An 18476-nucleotide genomic window follows, 5' to 3' on the forward strand; every position below is an offset into this window, starting at 1 on the left:
GTGTGAGTGAAAAGTTCACACACACACACACACACACACACACACACACACACACACACACACACACACACACACACACACACTGTTTTTGTCCCAAAAACCTTGTATTCATCCTGCCTCTTAAAAGGAATTGAAACTTAATCTTGACTTAAAAATGTCACTTGGGATGAGGCTTGTCTTAAACTTTGACATTTTGGGATTCTGTCCAAAGATAAATAAAATCACATCTAAATCTCACTCATTTTGTATTCACTAATAATGCATTTAACAAAAGCCAGGGTACTACAAATGAAAGATAGCGTTTTGGCTTATTCTGGCATTTTTAACCTATGTGTAATGATGCGTTTTATTCATTTGCACTGTCCCCTTCTTAAAGTGACTGTATGTAACTTTTAAATGTTTCTTAAACTGTGTACTTTTTTTATCTGATGATCATAAATGATCTGTAACAGCAAGCAAGACTAACAGTGAAAAGAACGCTATTTATATATCATTTTTAGTAATGCCTCTGCCCGGGTCCGATTTTTCCCACAAAGTCACAAAATGATTTACGGCCGGTAGATAAGCACACAATTTTTGTCACAGATTTCGGCTGAACACCAGAAAAGCCTCTGTTATTGTTTCCAGCCAGGTAAAGGTTAGCAGGAGATGTCTTTATATATGCCTAATTGTATTTTAATGTTATTTTAGAAGTTATATGTTGTAGTTATGGCTGATACTGGGACAGGGCCATCACAGGAAAGAAGGAAATTAAAGGTGCAGTAGGTAAGACTTATAAAACTAACTTTCTCTCATATTTGCTGAAGCTGACCCTATGTTCCAGTAGAACTACATGAAGCAGGTAATAAAAAATTAAAAAACAAATCTGCCTACTCTGGCACCACCTACAGCCTGTAGTGCGATTTGCAAAAATCCACAGCTCCTGTTCAGATGCACCAATCAGGGCCGGGGGGTGTCTAACTGCACATCAATCACTGCTCATGCACACGCATTCATTCTCCCTTGTGGGGGGAGGGGCTTAGGATACAGTTTTGGGCTTTAGCAGAAAGGGGGCGAGGGACAGAGAAGATGTCAATGTTCACATTTTTTGGCTAAGTCCTGGATCTTCCAATCCTACCTACTGCACCTTTAAACGAAGAACAACTAAAAGCTAAAAGGGAAAGTGAAACTGGCGAAATCCGAGTCACACTTGGTCTGGCTTATAACAGATGGAGACAATTACGGGATTGTAAATGATTCAAAAACGTCCTCGAATTGGCCCTCAGGTATGTAATATGTCTATTTCCATTTCATAAAATAACTTTACAATGCGCAATGTGATTGTATGTCAGTAGCCGACATTAAGTTTTATTCCTTTTTTATTTTATTTATATGCAACACTTGAAATGCAACGATGCATCTGTAACATATTCTCTTATTGTAAATGAATGATTTTCTGTCTCAGCAAAATATTCGTCGCGACTATACGACCTCCCCTCAATGCTAACTTTGTAATCTACAGTCGGTAATACAGCACCGTAAAGAAAAGACCTTTACGACAGCAAATACACTACCACCTTTGTCCAAAGTGGCCGCTAGAATCAACACAAACTAAAAGTTACATATAGCCACTTTAAATAAACTGAATTAAATTGAATTGACTAATTAACAGTTATAGCCCCTTCTCTTTAATCTTGAATCTGTACAAAAAAAAACAGGGTTATGTGCTGGACTAATGCTGTCACTTCTTTCTGCCAGGCAACCAGTCACTGCACCATGCCCACAGATGTATTAAGAGAGCTCCTTATACTACAGCCATGGCCCAGTCAGATATTAATTTTATTTGCACATTACCTGCCATACACCCACAAACTGTCATTTTTACACTACAGCAGTTTTGTATGGATTAGGCAAACAAGACATGACAACGTTAATTAATGAGCTGTAATGGATTCTGTTACCTTTGGACAGAGCTAGGCTAGCTGTCTCCCCCCGTTTCCAGTCTTTATGCTAAGCTAAGCTAATAATATTCTGGTTGAAGCTTTACATTTAAAGGTCCCATGGCACGACAATTTCACTTTATGAGGTTTTTTAAAATTAATATGAGTTCCCCCAGCCTGCCTATGGTCCCCCAGTGGCTAGAAATGGTGATAGGTGTAAACCGAGCCCTGGGTATCCTGCTCTGCCTTTGAGAAAATGAAAGCTCAGATGGGCCGATCTGGAATCTTCTCCTTATGAGGTCATAAGAGAGAGACATCATGGCTTTCAAACGAGCAAAGTGGCAGTTGGTCAAGGCCACACCCCCACCCTCCACCTTGCCCCCCCTCTCTCCTCCTCAATAGCTACAGACACAGAAATGGCACATAAAGCTCATTGTGGGACTGGCTTTAGTGGCTGTAATTCTGCATCAAGGCTGAATTTTGGGAAAGAGACTTCAGATACAGTATTAGGGGACCACTAAGGCCTATATAAAAGAGACTTCAGATACAGTATTAGGGGACCACTAAGGCCTATATAAAAGAGACTTCAGATACAGTATTAGGGGACCACTAAGGTCTATATAAAAGAGACTTCAGATACAGTATTAGAGGACCACTAAGGTCTATATAAAAGAGACTTCAGATACAGTATTAGGGGACCACTAAGGCCTATATAAAAGAGACTTCAGATACAGTATTAGGGGACCACTAAGGCCTATATAAAAGAGACTTCAGATACAGTATTAGAGGACCACTAAGGTCTATATAAAAGAGACTTCAGATACAGTATTAGGGGACCACTAAGGCCTATATAAAAGAGACTTCAGATACAGTATTAGAGGACCACTAAGGTCTATATAAAAGAGACTTCAGATACAGTATTAGGGGACCACTAAGGTCTATATAAAAGAGACTTCAGATACAGTATTAGGGGACCACTAAGGTCTACAGTACAGGCCAAACGTTTGGACACACCTTCTCATTCAATGTGTTTCTTTATTTTCATGACTATTTACATTGTAGATTCTCACTGAAGGCATCAAAACTATGAATAAACACATATGGAATCATGTACTTAACAAAAAAGTGTGAAATAACTGAAAACATGTTTTATATTTTAGATTCTTCAAAGTAGCCACCCTTTGCTTTTTTTGTTAACTCTGCAAACCCTTGGTGTTCTCTCAATGAGCTTCATGAGGTAGTCACCTGAAATGGTTTTCACTTCACAGGTGTGCTTTGTCAGGGTTAATTAGTGGAATTTTGTCCCTTATTAATAAAAAAGTCTGTGGTGGAAATCATCTCAAGGCTTGTAACAAGTGAGAAATGTCCTCGGGATGAAGGGCCGTCAGCTGTGTAGTCTCTCCCTGCTTCACTGTTGCTGGAGAATCATAAAGTCTCTATTTGTCCTCATTGTGTGTCTCCATGCTGCAGAGAAGGCTGCCCACGCCAGGTGAACCTACCAATCTGCACACCTGGAGGACAGCAGCTACTCTTCCTCATCTCTCTCTCTCTCTCTCTCTCTCTCTCTCTCTCTCTCTCTCTCTCTGTCTTCCTCTCCTTTTTTCACCCTTGTCTGTATTCTGTCCTTCTCGCCAGCCTTCAAGTCCAGCTGCAAACATCAAGGTGTTCAGGTGTACAGTAAGCCATTAGCAGTGGTGGAATGTAACTAAGTACATTTTCTCAAGTACTGTACTTAAGTACACATTTGAGGTACTTGTACTTTACTACAGTCTTTTCTTTTCATGCCACTTTCTACTTCTACTTTGGCTTTTTACTCCACTGCATTCATCTGACAGCTGTAGTTACTAGTTACTTTACAAATTAGGATGTTTGCACATAAAACACATGTAGTTTATAAAATATGATATTTTGTTATAAATTAAACTACCCAACAATATAACTGCCTACAAGTCCAGCTGAAATGATTAGACCATTAATCACTTAGTTGATTGACAGAACTGTTGGGATTGTTTCCAGTTTCTAAAGGATGGAGAGAGGATTTCTTTTTTTTTTAAGATTGTTTTGGGGCTTTTATGTCCTTTAATCAACAGCTGGAATCGACAGCTTGAAGAGAGGAAAGGGGGGAGAGGAGGGGGACGACATGCAGCAAAGGGCTGCGGGTCGGATTTGAACCCGGGCCACTGCCAAGGATACATGGGGCGCACGCTCTACTGGGTGAGCTGAAGGTCCCATTGAGTACTTTAACTATGAATACTTTAATTATATTTTCCTACATACTTTTAATTAAGTAACATTTTTAATGCAAGACTTTTACTTGTAACAGAGTATTTTTACAGTGTGGTATTAGTAACTTTTACTTAAAGGGGCGCTATGCAGTTTTCTCCCTTTTTGCTGGCAGGTTTCTCTATCGAGCTTCAGAATAGATATTTGGCAGCTCCTATGTTTACTCGTGTCTGACTCCTGGCTCGGTCAGTCTGCTGTTTTCTCTTTCTCTGTTCCTCCGACAATGCTTTCCTAGCTTTCTGCTCCTTTTTAGCCGGCTCAGCCATGACGATAGTTTGGACAGTGACTGTCAGCGTCTGAAGCGACAAAAAATGCGCCCTACAGCGTGTTTGTAGAACGTACCGGGGAGAGCAGCAGCTACACAGGGTTTAGTGAGTAGTATGCAAGGGGGTAAACTTCGCTTCAGAACTCGAACCTCCTATGGCGCCATTTTGATGCTACAAAGCAATCACCTCCCGTTAGCATTCCATTGACTGCCATTCATTTTGACGTCACTTTGACAGCAAATAACTTTACATCTGAAACGTTTAAAGCCTATTTGTCCATTGTTTATTTCTAAAGAAACACTACAATGTACAAAAGGCTCCATTACCTTGTACCTCACGTTATGCAGACGTTTTTGTAAAAATAGACTAACGATTTTGTCATAACCAAGCGACTTACTGTTGCATAGTAGAGGAATTACCTTTTAGTACAGGAGAAGCTCGCAGGCAGTTTCCACTTACATTAGCTGTTTAAGTTTAATTACTAATGTTAACTAGCATTTTAGTTAGCAATAATTAGCCTGTGCCTATGTTATCTCCTTACATATACCTACGCTCTCCGTCTCTGTAAGATTGGAAATGATTGAGATTTCTCTTGGCACAGCTACCAGAAGACTACAACTTTCAGACACGTTGCTCACGTCACATTTACGTTGTCTCTCTCAGTTGGAGGCTGCGCAGTAACTCTAGCGCTCACCGGAAAAGTGCTTCTAATATCCTTCACTGGCCGGGGGTTTGTGTCCCATGTGTGACTTTAACCGTCCTGTTATTCCCGCGTGTCACGGAAACGTAAGCCCACCTACGAGCTTTTCCTTAACCTAACGGCATCAAAAGGGACGCCAATAGTCCCGACCAAGTGCGTTATATGACGCTAAAGGGGACTTTTAGGGTCAATAACAACGACAAAGGCACCTGACCAAGTGTCCGTATTTTACGGGAGTGATAATGTGTTGATGTGTGCAGTGCCGTGAAGCAATTCGTTACATCACAAGACTTGATATCACGCGTACCTCCTGACGCTGCATAGTGTCCCTTTAAGTAAAGGATCTGAATACTGGTCATGGGAAAACATTCAACTCAATGCTCCTGCACTGCTTGGGTCCTGTTACTACACTAAGCCTCTACATGTGTCTCCAGTTATTCAGACCAAAGGATCTCATTAGGGTAAATACATACTTAACTGGTAAATTGTATATGGAAGAAGGGGGATAGCATCTGTGACATTACACATACACACAGAGGTTGAAAGAAACTAAGCACATAAACCAGGTACTGTACTTTTGAGGAACTTGTACTTTACTTAAATATTTATATTTTGTTCTACTTTATACTGCCAGTCCACAACTATGCCGAGGGAAACTTTGTACTTTTTACTCCACTATACATATCTGAGAATTTGACTAGTACTAGTTACTTTGCAGATTTTGTCTAATTGTTTTTTATGCAAAACAAACATGATGCATTGCTTTGTTAAGACATATCCCTCTTTTTAGGTCAGTTTAGACTGAGAACTGAGTCCTTAAAGGTCTATTTTCTTATAAAAGGTAAAATGGCAGTGGTTTAGGATAATTTCAAACTGTTTAAACTGCAAACTTAACTTTATATAATTCTAGTGCAGACCTGTCTTACTCTGTCTTGGTTGAAATATTCTCATCATACTGCCACATACGGTTTTTAGGACTCAACAGAAATATCTTTCTGTCAGGTTTTAAAAATAAGGTGTCAACAAAAGGTATGTACATAAATGGACATTAGATTACTTGAGTTATATTCACAAGAAGTATAAAATATTTTACCTTTGTCCCTTATAAATTAACAGCCAGTCTGGGCTTTCGTAGGTCTGGACACTTGTTAGGCTCCAAATGAATAGTTTTTTCAGGCCTTGAAAGGTCTTGCAGATCAAAACATTGGCTTTAAAGTAAAAGAGAAATAAACTATTTATTTGGAGCCTTACAGTGGGCACACCTCCTTTGCGCCCTGTAGTGAAGTAGTTTTTGTCTGGCACCTGAGTATTTTTGCCTGGATGTGCACACTTGGTTTTCTCTTCTGAGGTTAAACAGCCTAACACAAAATTAAGTTAAAAAGTACTAATAAATATAACCCTATGATAGATGGGACACTATGAAACGGGGTCATTTGGCATTATTAGTGTTCATACTTTAAGTACATTTTGCTCATAATACTGCTGTACTTTTGCTCAAGTAGGCTTTTGAATGCAGGACTTTCACTTGTAATGAAGGATTTTTCATTGTAATACATAAGGCATCTGAAAATTCATTGCATATACAGCAGCATTTACAGTGCGTGAACACAAAATCTGCACACATGAGTGTTCTGTTAGAGAACTGCCTCCTGCAGGGATAAAACATGTTCAACTGAGCACAAGGGTCTGGCTGGATACTCCTTATTATTAAGATGATAGATAAAACTGAGAGACAGACAGAGGAGGGGATGCTGGGTAATAAGGAACAGAGAGGACGTTATGCACTAGAGAATCCCAGCCTCTGCTCTGCAGAGAGGTCGTAGCGGTCATTGGGATTTAAAGCCATACACATGTACGTGTACAAAAAACACCGTAAGGATCTGAATTATGTTAATAAGCTGTGCACGTCATCAGTAACCTTGCCTAGGTCTCTGAAGTGTGTTCAATAAAAAAACAATACAACACGTGCGCACAAGTCCGAACCCATCCCTGAATGAAAAATGAATAAGTGTGTCTCCCAGTGCCTAGTCTCGCATTGCCAGACCCATCTCCACAGCGCTGTGGAGTAAGGTCTGGCAACACCACACATACTGTACATTCTGGGACAGGAGACACAACGCTCTGGGTTATTTGCATTTCTTTAAACCAATCACAATTGTCTTTGGCAGCGCACAGTTCTGGACGCAGTGACGGTGGCTCTGCAAAATAGTCTCGGGAAGGAACTTGTTAAAGTTAGCTGTTGACACAATACAGTAACGTGAGCTATTTAAATTAGCTGGCAGTGACGGACTGGCCATCTGGAATTTGGGCAAATGCCAGAAGGGCCGCCTCCCTATGGACCCCTATGGTTCACTACTGATAATTTGTCTTTGATTGATTTTGTTGATTTTGAAGTTATTTTTTTTAGTTTGCAGCAACAAATATTCACAATTGTATTTGAGTGGGGTGGGTGGAAAGATTCACTCCAAGCTAGCTATTGACAAAAATAGGGCCATGTGTTGCACATGCCAGGGCCGGTTTTTGATCCCAGTCCGTCACTGTTAGCTGGATACCCAGTTTAACGTCATTTGCTCTTACCAAGGTATTGGCGTGTGTACTTCATCCACAGCAATCCCACCAATCGGTCCCAAACCGTCCCAGTTAGAGAGTAAATGCCGTAAACATATTCTTTGTATATCCTTACAATCATTCCCCGAAAGACAAGCAGGCCTGCCTTGTTGCACCATCCAAATTTTCTTCAAAACTTGCCATTTTCAGCGTGTAGCTTGCTAGCTCAAAATTTGTTGTCGTTTCCTGCAAAGGCTGACGGGCTTTATCCGGAAAACGTACTTTGGTTGATCCAGACTACTCACTGCCTCAGCAAGTCTCTTATTTTAGCTCATGTGCTCTCGATTTAAATGGAAAGGTCAGATACGTGTGAATCCTAAATGGACCCTAAAATCTGTAGACGTATCCAGTTCATACATTTCTGAAAAAATATACATATAATATATACAGCGTGCTGACCTCGTGCTTCTCTTGCTCCACATCCACTTGGCCTGGATTCAGGTCACACTTTGATGCACAGCAATGTGCTGCATCGCTCAACTTGTAACTCTATCATTAACTCATAGCACTGCCGCACAATGTGATCTTCTTACGTGTTCACTGTACTAGAACTCATTCAGACTGAATGTGGACAGGCCAGTGGAGTCATAGCTGCGAAAGATGATATTTGAATTCATTTTTTATAGAGTCCCCCTGGCTTGGTATCCTTTCTCACCAAATGACCTTGACAGACAAAGAAGCGTCAGCGTAAATGAATAGGAGCCGGTTAATAGTTAATGGCCATCTCTTATTAGTACTTGACCTGGGAGCAGCAGAGCCTGTATGCATGCATGAATTTTGTTGCTGAGACACTGAATGATGAAGTTCCACCATTGGTCGGGGTGAGTGATTGACGTGTGTGATGGTGTTTCTTTATTGGCCATTGCCCTTTCAAAATGTTCCACATATTGGCGCGACACAAACCCAATGAAAGATAAGCCACTCTAATAACAAAAAGGAGTTACACCTAAACGTTATTAAGAAAGAAATAACGAGGAGAAAGCATCTTTAATATAGAACTATCTGAAAGTAGTAAAGGGTGCCAGTGGGACACAAGTTTCACTTTCAGTGTTCGGCTGAGAAAATAACGGTGCATTAAGAGAGAAGAGGAACGTTGTGAGGTGGTAGGAAATGCACAGTGTAGGTTTCAGTTTGTCCATTAATAAATGCTGCAGCTCCTCAACACCACCATTTGAGGCTGTGGTTCCTAACCTGTCATGGGGTGAAACCTAGGTCTGGTCTGTTTAACAAAGTCACCAAGTAATTCTTTACACAATGACACTGCTAGATAGATAAGTAATCCAGAACAATAAAGAAAAAAAAAAACGATGGAAATAGTATGATTACATTCCCCTTCCGCTCTCTGTGTGTTGCCGTTTTTAAACTGTTCGCTTCGGGAAACAACAACACACTTGGTACACGCTGAAAATGTCTGAAAATGAAACGTTTTGAAGAAAATTTGGATCATGGCAAGGCAGGCCTGCTCGGTTCTTTCTGCGACTAATTGTAAAGATTTACAAAGAATATGTTTACTGCAATTACTATCTAACTGGGACGTTTTGGGACCGGTTGCTGTGGATGAAGTACACTTGGAGATACACCGGTCAGAGTATCTTAGGTTTAACAGTATGACACGATGTGCCCTGCTATGACATGAACTTCAACGATGACCTTCGAAGTCACTGTTCCATTATCTCTAATGTGACTATTATTTGTCACTGTTCATCACACCCCCAACCGGCCCCGTCAGACACCGCCTATGAAGAGTCTATCGATATCGAGATAACTCTTGTTATGATATGATACTATAAATAAAATTGAATTGAATTAACCATGTATCCGGCTAATTTATATAGCTCACGTTACTGTATTATGTGAACACTTTATTTAATATTGTATGTGGCGTTTTCTTTTGCGGCGTGCAAATGTTCCACCAAAACAAGTTCCTTCCTGAGACTATTTTGCAGAGCCACCGTCGCTGCGTCCGGAACTCAGCGCCGCCCAAGACCATTGTGATTGGTTTAAAGTAATGCAAACAACCCAGAGTGTTTTTTTTTCTCCTATCCCAGAATGTATGTGTGGTGTAGCCAGACCTTACTCCACAGCACTGTGGAGATTGGTCTGGCAATGTGAGACTATGTGATATGCTACTTCAGTACGCAATAAACAAATATTACTAGGACCACTACAGATGAACATTTAACATCTATATTCACATCACAGACACCACCACTGATTAAACAAATTCGCCACAATTATGCACATTGACCATACACGGTTCAGCTATATACTAGGTTTTGATCTGGTCTTCTTTGTGCTAGCATATGTGTGTGTTTATCCAAAAAACATGATTTGTTTTTTGACTTGTTAGGAAACCTTTTTGTTTACAGATGACCAAAGGAAAAGGTCTTCAATTATTGTTCCTTTTAGGGCTAGAAATTATTGGAAATTTCAATGTCAGCAGGAATGACTCTGGAAAACAAATCACTAAAAAAAACTGAGAGGAAAAAAGCACTGGGTGATGATTTCTTTGGGATTTCCCTTTTCCAAATGGTCACCTTTTGCTGCTGAGAGTGCAGGAAGGCAGAGAGAGAGAGAGAGAGTGTAATGGAGTAAATGTACTCACATTGTAACAAGCAGCTTTCTGTCAGAGGCAGCTGGTTTGTCACTGCATTTAAGAGTCGGGTGTCTCTGCCACCTGAGTGAGAGCCCGCACATAAAACCAAATTTTTCCATTACACATGCTGTAATGGAGTCCAGAAATAACTAGTGCAGATGGGGAACTTCCTTTCAACGCATCTCTAATAGTGAACACATCTTTCTATTCCCGCTAGACACACGTTATCATTTTCACATTAATGGGCTCCAGCCTGTTGTAATATGGAGAATGTATGCCTGATTGCAAAGGTGGCCTCGTGCCAAGAATAAGACAACTTCACATCAACAGCTATGCCTCGTCTGAGAACTAATCATGCTATGAAACTCTTCTTCAAGTGCTGGTTGAAGAGGTATGAAACGGAACTATAGAGACATTATTATGAGTTTGTGTGATAGGAACACTTTGGCTGAAAGGCCAAATGTAAAAATTGTGACAATTAATATCCTCCAAAATCCTCATTAATATCCTCCAAAAAGAAGCATTTGTTTTATTAACTGAAGTGCTGCTTAGATTCTGCCCTGAACAGATCTTTTATTTGTTCTAAATTATAATGCCTGTCCCTTTTTTAACCTTCTTAAAGCACTAACAGTGTGTGTGACACACACAAAACAGCCCCTGGTCTCTATTATGTCAGCCTTGTTTGCATTCAGTGTCCATTCCTGCTTGCCATCATTTGTTAGGCAAATATTGTGCATGCTTCAGGTTGACCAGCCTTAACCTAAAACCCTACAGACCACGGCCTGTCCCACAGCCCATAGCAGTAAATAGGTGTAATATTTCTTCTAATATTCTTCCCATTTAAGTCATAAAAAAAGTGTTTTTGTCTTTATTTCATTTTAAATTGTCTCAAAGGGGCAGTCTACTTCAGCAATGTAATAGTACACTTCCAAGTGGCAACTTGCAATAGACAGATTCTTAAATGATTCCTAAAAAAAACTCTGACTTGCATTCTTTGAACTTGGCAAGTTCAACTCCAGAGGACAGGAGGAGGCAGTACACTCATTTTGTAATTGGGACAGCAGTGTTCTTACAGGGCTCTAGTGTTATACCTCAACACAACTGCCCAGGATAATCTCAAGTTGTTTTTTTAACATTATTTTTGAGCTTTCAGCTACATTGACTGTGAGATGATGTCATCTTCACTCTAATGACCTTACATTTCATTCATATATGTTATTTTTGTGCCCTCTAGTATGGCCTTAAAATTGAGACGAGGTGATGCAGTGCCATATGTGTGCTGCCCTACATGCTAGAAAACTTTCTGCAGTATGCATTGCGCATTAATCTGTGACCTCATCTGCTGTGTCAGATGAGGTCAACGTCCATTGTCAACCAAGGGAAGAAGCGTCTTATCCTTTCGTGACACTGAAGGGCATTTTCAACATATGAATGTATTCCTTGTGGAAGATAAATTTTTTTTTGTCCCAGACTTGAAATCTAATATGTGTTGATGCAAAATATGTTTGTCTAAAGTTGAGGATAAGTGGGTTTTCTCTGCCTTAAGTGCACCCTAGAGCAGTGGTTTAAAAGTGGGGTCCGTGGACCCCCAGGGGCCCTCGGGGGTGTTCCAGGGGGATACCAGCAAATATGTTATTTTCTCTATAATCCATCCATAAGCAACACAATGACAGAATGTTTCTGTAATAACACAACTAAAAGCATAAATCCTATCAGATGGGGGGGCTATGGGACAAAATGATGGGAGTCCATGATTTAATTTGTGTCAGTTTAGGGGTCCTTGATGTGAAAAGTTTTGGGAATCATTGCGTTTTTTCCTAACATGGGGGGGGGGGGGAAACCAAACCAAAGCATGGTGCTCCCATACTTGCCAAGCTGAGATAACCCTGATGACATCATAAGGGTGCATTTTCTCACAGTTGTCACTTTAAAGCAGGGCTGCAGAACACACAGTGTAGTCTGAGTAGCTCTCCTTGTGATGAGTAGACTGAACTTCAAGTGGAAAATCGGTGTAGTGTCATTTCAAAACGAGATCAAGAGAAAGTGATTTGGATGGTTTTGCCTAATCGTAATGCATTTTTTGATTTTTTTTTAGTGGATTATTCGCTTCCTTCAACAACTTTTCCAATTACCCTTTGCTGTGCATTGGGAACAGGTGACACCACCTCACAGATGGCAGATGTTTGTAGTGTAGGTGCTGTCTTTGACAACACGAGGCTCACTCTGCTGTCATCCCACCGCTCGTACTCCTCTTTGAGTTTTGGTGTCCTCGCCATGCCGGCTCGTGTCTTGTGTTCTTTACTGTACGGGGCTGGGCTTTGCATCTAGGCCATGTGGGCACGCTGCCTTGTGCTGCATGTGTCTGAAGCTGAGCTGTGCCTGGAAGAGAGCAGTATAATCAGGGCAGCGTTTTATTTAAAGACCGTAACGTGGGCAGCAGCAGTTCTCAGGGGCTTTGATGCTTCACAGCACAGCTCTCATAGAGGTGATCAGACCTCCTACTAACTTTTAACACCTCAGCCCTTTTTCTCCACCAACTTGGAATCTGGTGCAATCTGGAGCTGGACAGCTCTTTCTGCAGAGTGCGTGATGGTTTCTGTGACGCACTGTGAGTGATAGAGATATTGGCAAGAGATGGAGATGTTTCAAGCAAAGGAGGAAGACAGGGTGGACATCTGTTTTGCATACAAGTCCATGTGTTTGAATGCGCTAGGTCAATGACTTTGTATGTTTCATTAGTACTGTAAACACGTGGGTGGACCAGTGTATGTCACGCGCCCAGAGGCCGTGTGTGTTTGCTGATGTGCCTGTGAAAACGTGACAGGGAGGTTTGGTAATCATAATGCAAGAGTAGCTTTTGTCTGAGCCTTTATGGAGCGAGCAGCTCTGTCAGTCCCTTTAGCGTGAGCTCTTTGTGTGCTTCAGGAGGTGACTGAGGCCCAGCTACTGCAGCAACTACATGAACAACATTTACGCTGGGTTTCCACAGGCAGCTGTTTTCAACTGCCACTCCGCTGTATCTGTGACGTGCAGTGGAATTGTGCTGCCACAACACGGCGCCGATGGGGTACACTATTTGCTAACAATTTGTTGTGGGTATTGGGGGTGTTTATACGTTTCTATCAGTTTCTATCTGGCCTATCACAAACTATTTGGTAAGTTTTCCTATCAGTATACTGTATGTAGTTACACTAGAGCTGCAACGATTTGTCGACTAATCAGTTAGTCGATCGGAAGAAAAATAGTCGCCAACTATTTTGATAATCGATTAATCGAAAATTGCAGAAAATACTGTTTTCGGTATCTAAATACGGAGATTTCCTGCACTTTTCTGTTTTATATCATATTATTATTGTTAAAGACATCGCCTTGGACTTTGAGAAACTGAGATGGACATTTTTCACCATTTTATAGACCAAATCAAGTAATTGGCAGATTATTTTGACTATTTTTCTATAAATGTACATAATCATGACAAGAAGAAAAGCAAACAATTAAAGTTTGGAAAAAATCATTCTTATGTTTTATTTATCATGAGTTAAACCCCCCAAAAAGTGCTTCATCAGGACTGTGTGGGTGTGCTTTCCTCAGATATGACTGACGACATAAAGTAACCCCACAACTGTCTTCAAATATTGCTAAATGTTGATTGGTGTACAGAAACACATGCCATTGTGTGTTTTTAAAAGAGCCCCACCCACTTCAAACCAGTGAGAAGAAAACAGGAAAATACAGAAACACAGAAATCTGTAATTTGAAGGAATCAAAACTGTTTTAGCAGAAATGTTCATGTAGGATCATTTCACTGAGAGTAAGGGAGGTGTTTTTTATTTTTTTAAGTGTCCATGTAGTGTGCAGTTCCACATAAATGAAACACACGGACACAAATATCAACATGGCAGTAGCTCCCTTGTGCCAGACTTGTAAAGGTGTTGGAAGACTTTGTGGAGCCTCTAGTTTCCAGCCTCACACATCCCCAGAGCTGTTGACCACACAGGTATAAAACAGAAGGAGCAGGAAGAGGTACATGGGAGAGGTTTAAAGGATAATATGTGAGGAAGGAAAAAGGAAAAGCTGCATTCACATAAAGTCTCTTTCTTGAGAGGTTACCTGGGAAATGTGATTACACAGCATTTTGCTAAGGATTTTGCTCATATTATGCTCATTTTGAGGTTCATAATTGTATTTAGTTGTTACCAGAATAGGTTTATGTGGTTTAATTTTCAGAAAACACCATGTATTTGTTGTACTGCACATTGCTGCAGCTCCTCTTTTCACCCTGTGTGTTGAGCTCTCTGTTTTAGCTGCAGAGTGAGACATCTCACTTCTGTACCATGTCTTTGTTGGGAGTTGCACATGCTCAGTAGCTAGGTAAGGACTACTAGCCAGTCAGAAGCAGAGTATGAGGGCATGCCCTGACAGTACCTAGGTAAGGACTACTAGCCAGTCAGAAGCAGAGTATGAGGGCATGCCCTGACAGTACCTAGGTAAGGACTACTAGCCAGTCAGAAGCAGAGTATGAGGGCGTGCCCTGACAGTACCTAGGTAAGGACTACTAGCCAGTCAGAAGCTAGGCGAGTATTATAACGTGTGTTACAGAGTGACCACGTTTGTCTCTGAAGTCAAGGCTGGACTACAACAGAGCTGTTTGGAGCAGTTTGTGAACAGTGTTCTGTTGGGCATGGTAAGTCCCTTTGGGGGGACTTTGGGCTTTTTCACTTTTTAAACCTATAACGTGCACAAAAAGATATATAACACAACAAAGTTAAGGGAAAAAGCCAAAAAGCACAATATGAGCACTTTAAAGTTGTATTGCTATGGTGTTACATAAGTTGTCAACTAGGGCCTACGCCTGCACTGTAAACAAGGAAATAAAAATGTAAGTAGAGCATAAAGAGATTGAAAATGAATGGAATTTAAAATGTAAGGTAGAAGGCTTATTCATGCTTCAGAGGATTATCTTTTCAACACTCGTAGAGCAAGTGGAGGGTGAATCTGCCCTAGACACCAGATGACTGTCAGGTCTGCCGATGAGTCATTTCTCCCCTAATGAGACACACCTCTGCTTCCTGAGCTACTTCCCATCTGGAGAAATAAACCTGCTGGTGATCTGCTTATTAAGGCTGTCTTCAGCGACATGCTGGCCTCGCGTGAGACTGCCAGGTCGTTCTCCACGCTACGCCTGCACGGATTTTACAGAGCTGATTTTACCAGCTATAGCTAAAGAGAAGTGTCCAACACATTTGTGATATTCCTCCTAGTTTACTGTGCTGTTGATGCATCAATACACCACAAATAATAGAAGAAAATGTGTGCTTCTCATTTGAATTGCCTGTTTTTGCTACAGGGCATGGTTTTAAGAAAAACATTAGCATGCCTATTAAATACATCCTTTTTTTTTCTTCAGTTCCATTTGGTTAACTGAACCTTTCTTTTGGTTCCTGTGTTTTTCACATTTCCTTTTCCACTGAAAATCATTTGCTTGGAACTTTACTTGACATAGAAAAGTAAAAAAGATTAATACAGAACACACATGCAGAACTCCTGGGCGAGGACGCACCATGTTGAGAAACGGTTTCATTATTTTCTTTGTCCGTCCATTCAGATTGTTCCAGCGGAGATCAATAGTAATACAGGGCTTACCTTGTTCTCACAGGATACCTTTTTGTCTTAAGTGTGATTTATGTTTCTGCAGAGGCTCCATGCAGAGCGTTAAGTGGCCTGCAGTTTATACGGTACTTGTGTGTTGGTGTGTGCGTCGATGGGCCGGCATGTGTATGAGTTTGTGTGTGTGGGGTAGAGCGAGTGAGAGAGTGACGACTCTAGAGTCATAGTGAGAGAAACAAAGTGTCTACCCTTTGCTTTCTGACCACGGTGGGAAATCTGGAGCAGGAAAAGTTAACCCTCTCCTTGATTTCACCTTGTTTAGGGAGAAGGAGAACCAGGAAATGGCCGAGCGATGTGCGTTGCCGCGACGTGTAGTTACATTTTTGGAGAGGTGCACGTCAGGCTACGGCGTAGGGTCGGTATCTCTAAGTCGGTATCTCTAAGTACGTACTACGTACGTTCCCACAGCGTAGATTTAACGCAGAAGCATAAATATAAAGTATATATATAAAGTATGCGCTTTAGTGTGCATACTTGTGCTGTGTGTATGTGTCAACGGTTAAGTGGTTTTATCTCATTCCCTTTTTATCTGAAAAAAAAAACAATTGGCGTTCACCCGGGCCGGGGTTTTCCAAAATCTACAGTGACCTTAAACGGCGTTTGTATATGGATGAAAGGCCAAAACGCATAGAGAAATATATGTTTAAAGCCAGTGTTGGGCAAGTTACTTTTAAAAAGTAATTAGTTACAATTACTAGTTACTTCTTCCAAAAAGTAACTAAATTAGTTACTCAGTTACAAATTATAAAAGTAACTAGTTACTTCAGAAAGTAGCTATTGCGTTACTTTCAAGTAGATTTTTAAATGCTCAAATGTGAGACTACAAAATACTGTGTGCCACCATCATACTTATGTGCTGCTGTCCATTTTCACCCCGTTCTTTGTACTTACTGGAATGAAAACGCAGGCATTAACTCCACCCCTCTTTAACGGAACGTAAAACGTGCATGTTCAATTATTTATGATAAATCTGAATATTATAATGAAATGGACACTTAAAGGTGCAATATGTAATATTGTATGTAATACTGGCAGCTAGCGGTTAAAATAGTTACTGCACTACCAATTCAAAATACTGGAGAGTCGTCTCCCCCGCCCCCTCCTGCCCAGACTCGAAGTTCACGGGGGTTGCCAGGCTGAGACCGCACCATTCACAACAATATTGCTAGACGCTTTTCTCACATAGCCAGACATTACTCCACAGCACAGCGGAGTAGCTAACGGTAGATGCTAGTCTCACATAGCCAGACATTACTCCACAGCACAGCGGAGTAGCTAACGGTAGATGCTAGTCTCACATAGCCAGACATTACTCCACAGCACAGCGGAGTAGCTAACGGTAGATGCTAGTCTCACATAGCCAGACATTACTCCACAGCACAGCCGAGTAGCTAACGTTAGATGCTAGTCTCACATAGCCAGACATTACTCCACAGCACAGCCGAGTAGCTAACGTTAGATGCTGGCTATTATTGACAGTCATAAAAGCCCGTGCTCACGCGGAGCTCTGTAACCAACTAACAGACACACTTTTTACAGTATTACAGTATGTTAATTACAGTATGAACCGCTAAAAACAACCTCACTGTCCTCTCCACACGCCAGTTAGGCACACTTCCTCGGATTAGAATTACAATACGAAACGCTAAAAATACCACTACCTTGCCGACGGAACACACTTCATTGGCTTAGAATTACGGCAACAATCGCTAAACACACTGCAAACTCATAGTCTCCTCTTTCTGATTTACAGCCCCCCTCTCATGGTTTAAAATAACTCACCGTTGTCGGCTCCAGCCGCTGAACTACACGTTGTAAACAGCCATGGGCTGCATGCCTGGTCCTCCCGGTAACGTTAACAGTTAGCAGGGTTAGCATGGCGGCGTTAGCCAGGACCAGTCGGGATCACTTTACTGGCTATTTCTCAATTGTTTTTGCGAGTAACCAACTCGGTTACTCTAGCTATTTAATTCAATGTGAGTACACAAATGTTGAAATGACAAAAAATGCCCATCCCTAGTAGCTGTGATAAATTAGCCTGAAGCTAATGCTTACCTGTTCAGGAGAAAATAAGCCAACTCTGCGTCCTTTTGGGCTCTAAGCTGTCTCCATCTTTCAAATACAACTCCAATATTTACCAGGGGGTTGTTACGTCTCTGGTCACGCAACTGTTAGAAACATGCTGTTTTCTTTTTTTATGTCATGTAGAATCTATCACCGTTGATCCTGTTCGTTTGTTTGCTGCTTTCATGGCTGTACTACCGTTACAGCTGTAGCGCGCTGGGTTTACGTTTTTACAGGTATATCTGGCAACCCGGCCTGGCTGTCAAACTGGGCCGTTGATAACAACACACAGATCAAAACATAAACATAAATTCCGTCACGGAATGTAAATTTCAAAAAGAAGAAATACTGAAATTAGCATTGTTGTCAGAAAA

The sequence above is a fragment of the Perca flavescens genome, chromosome 13 (assembly GCF_004354835.1).
Source record: "Perca flavescens isolate YP-PL-M2 chromosome 13, PFLA_1.0, whole genome shotgun sequence".
NCBI classification, from domain to species: domain Eukaryota; kingdom Metazoa; phylum Chordata; class Actinopteri; order Perciformes; family Percidae; genus Perca; species Perca flavescens.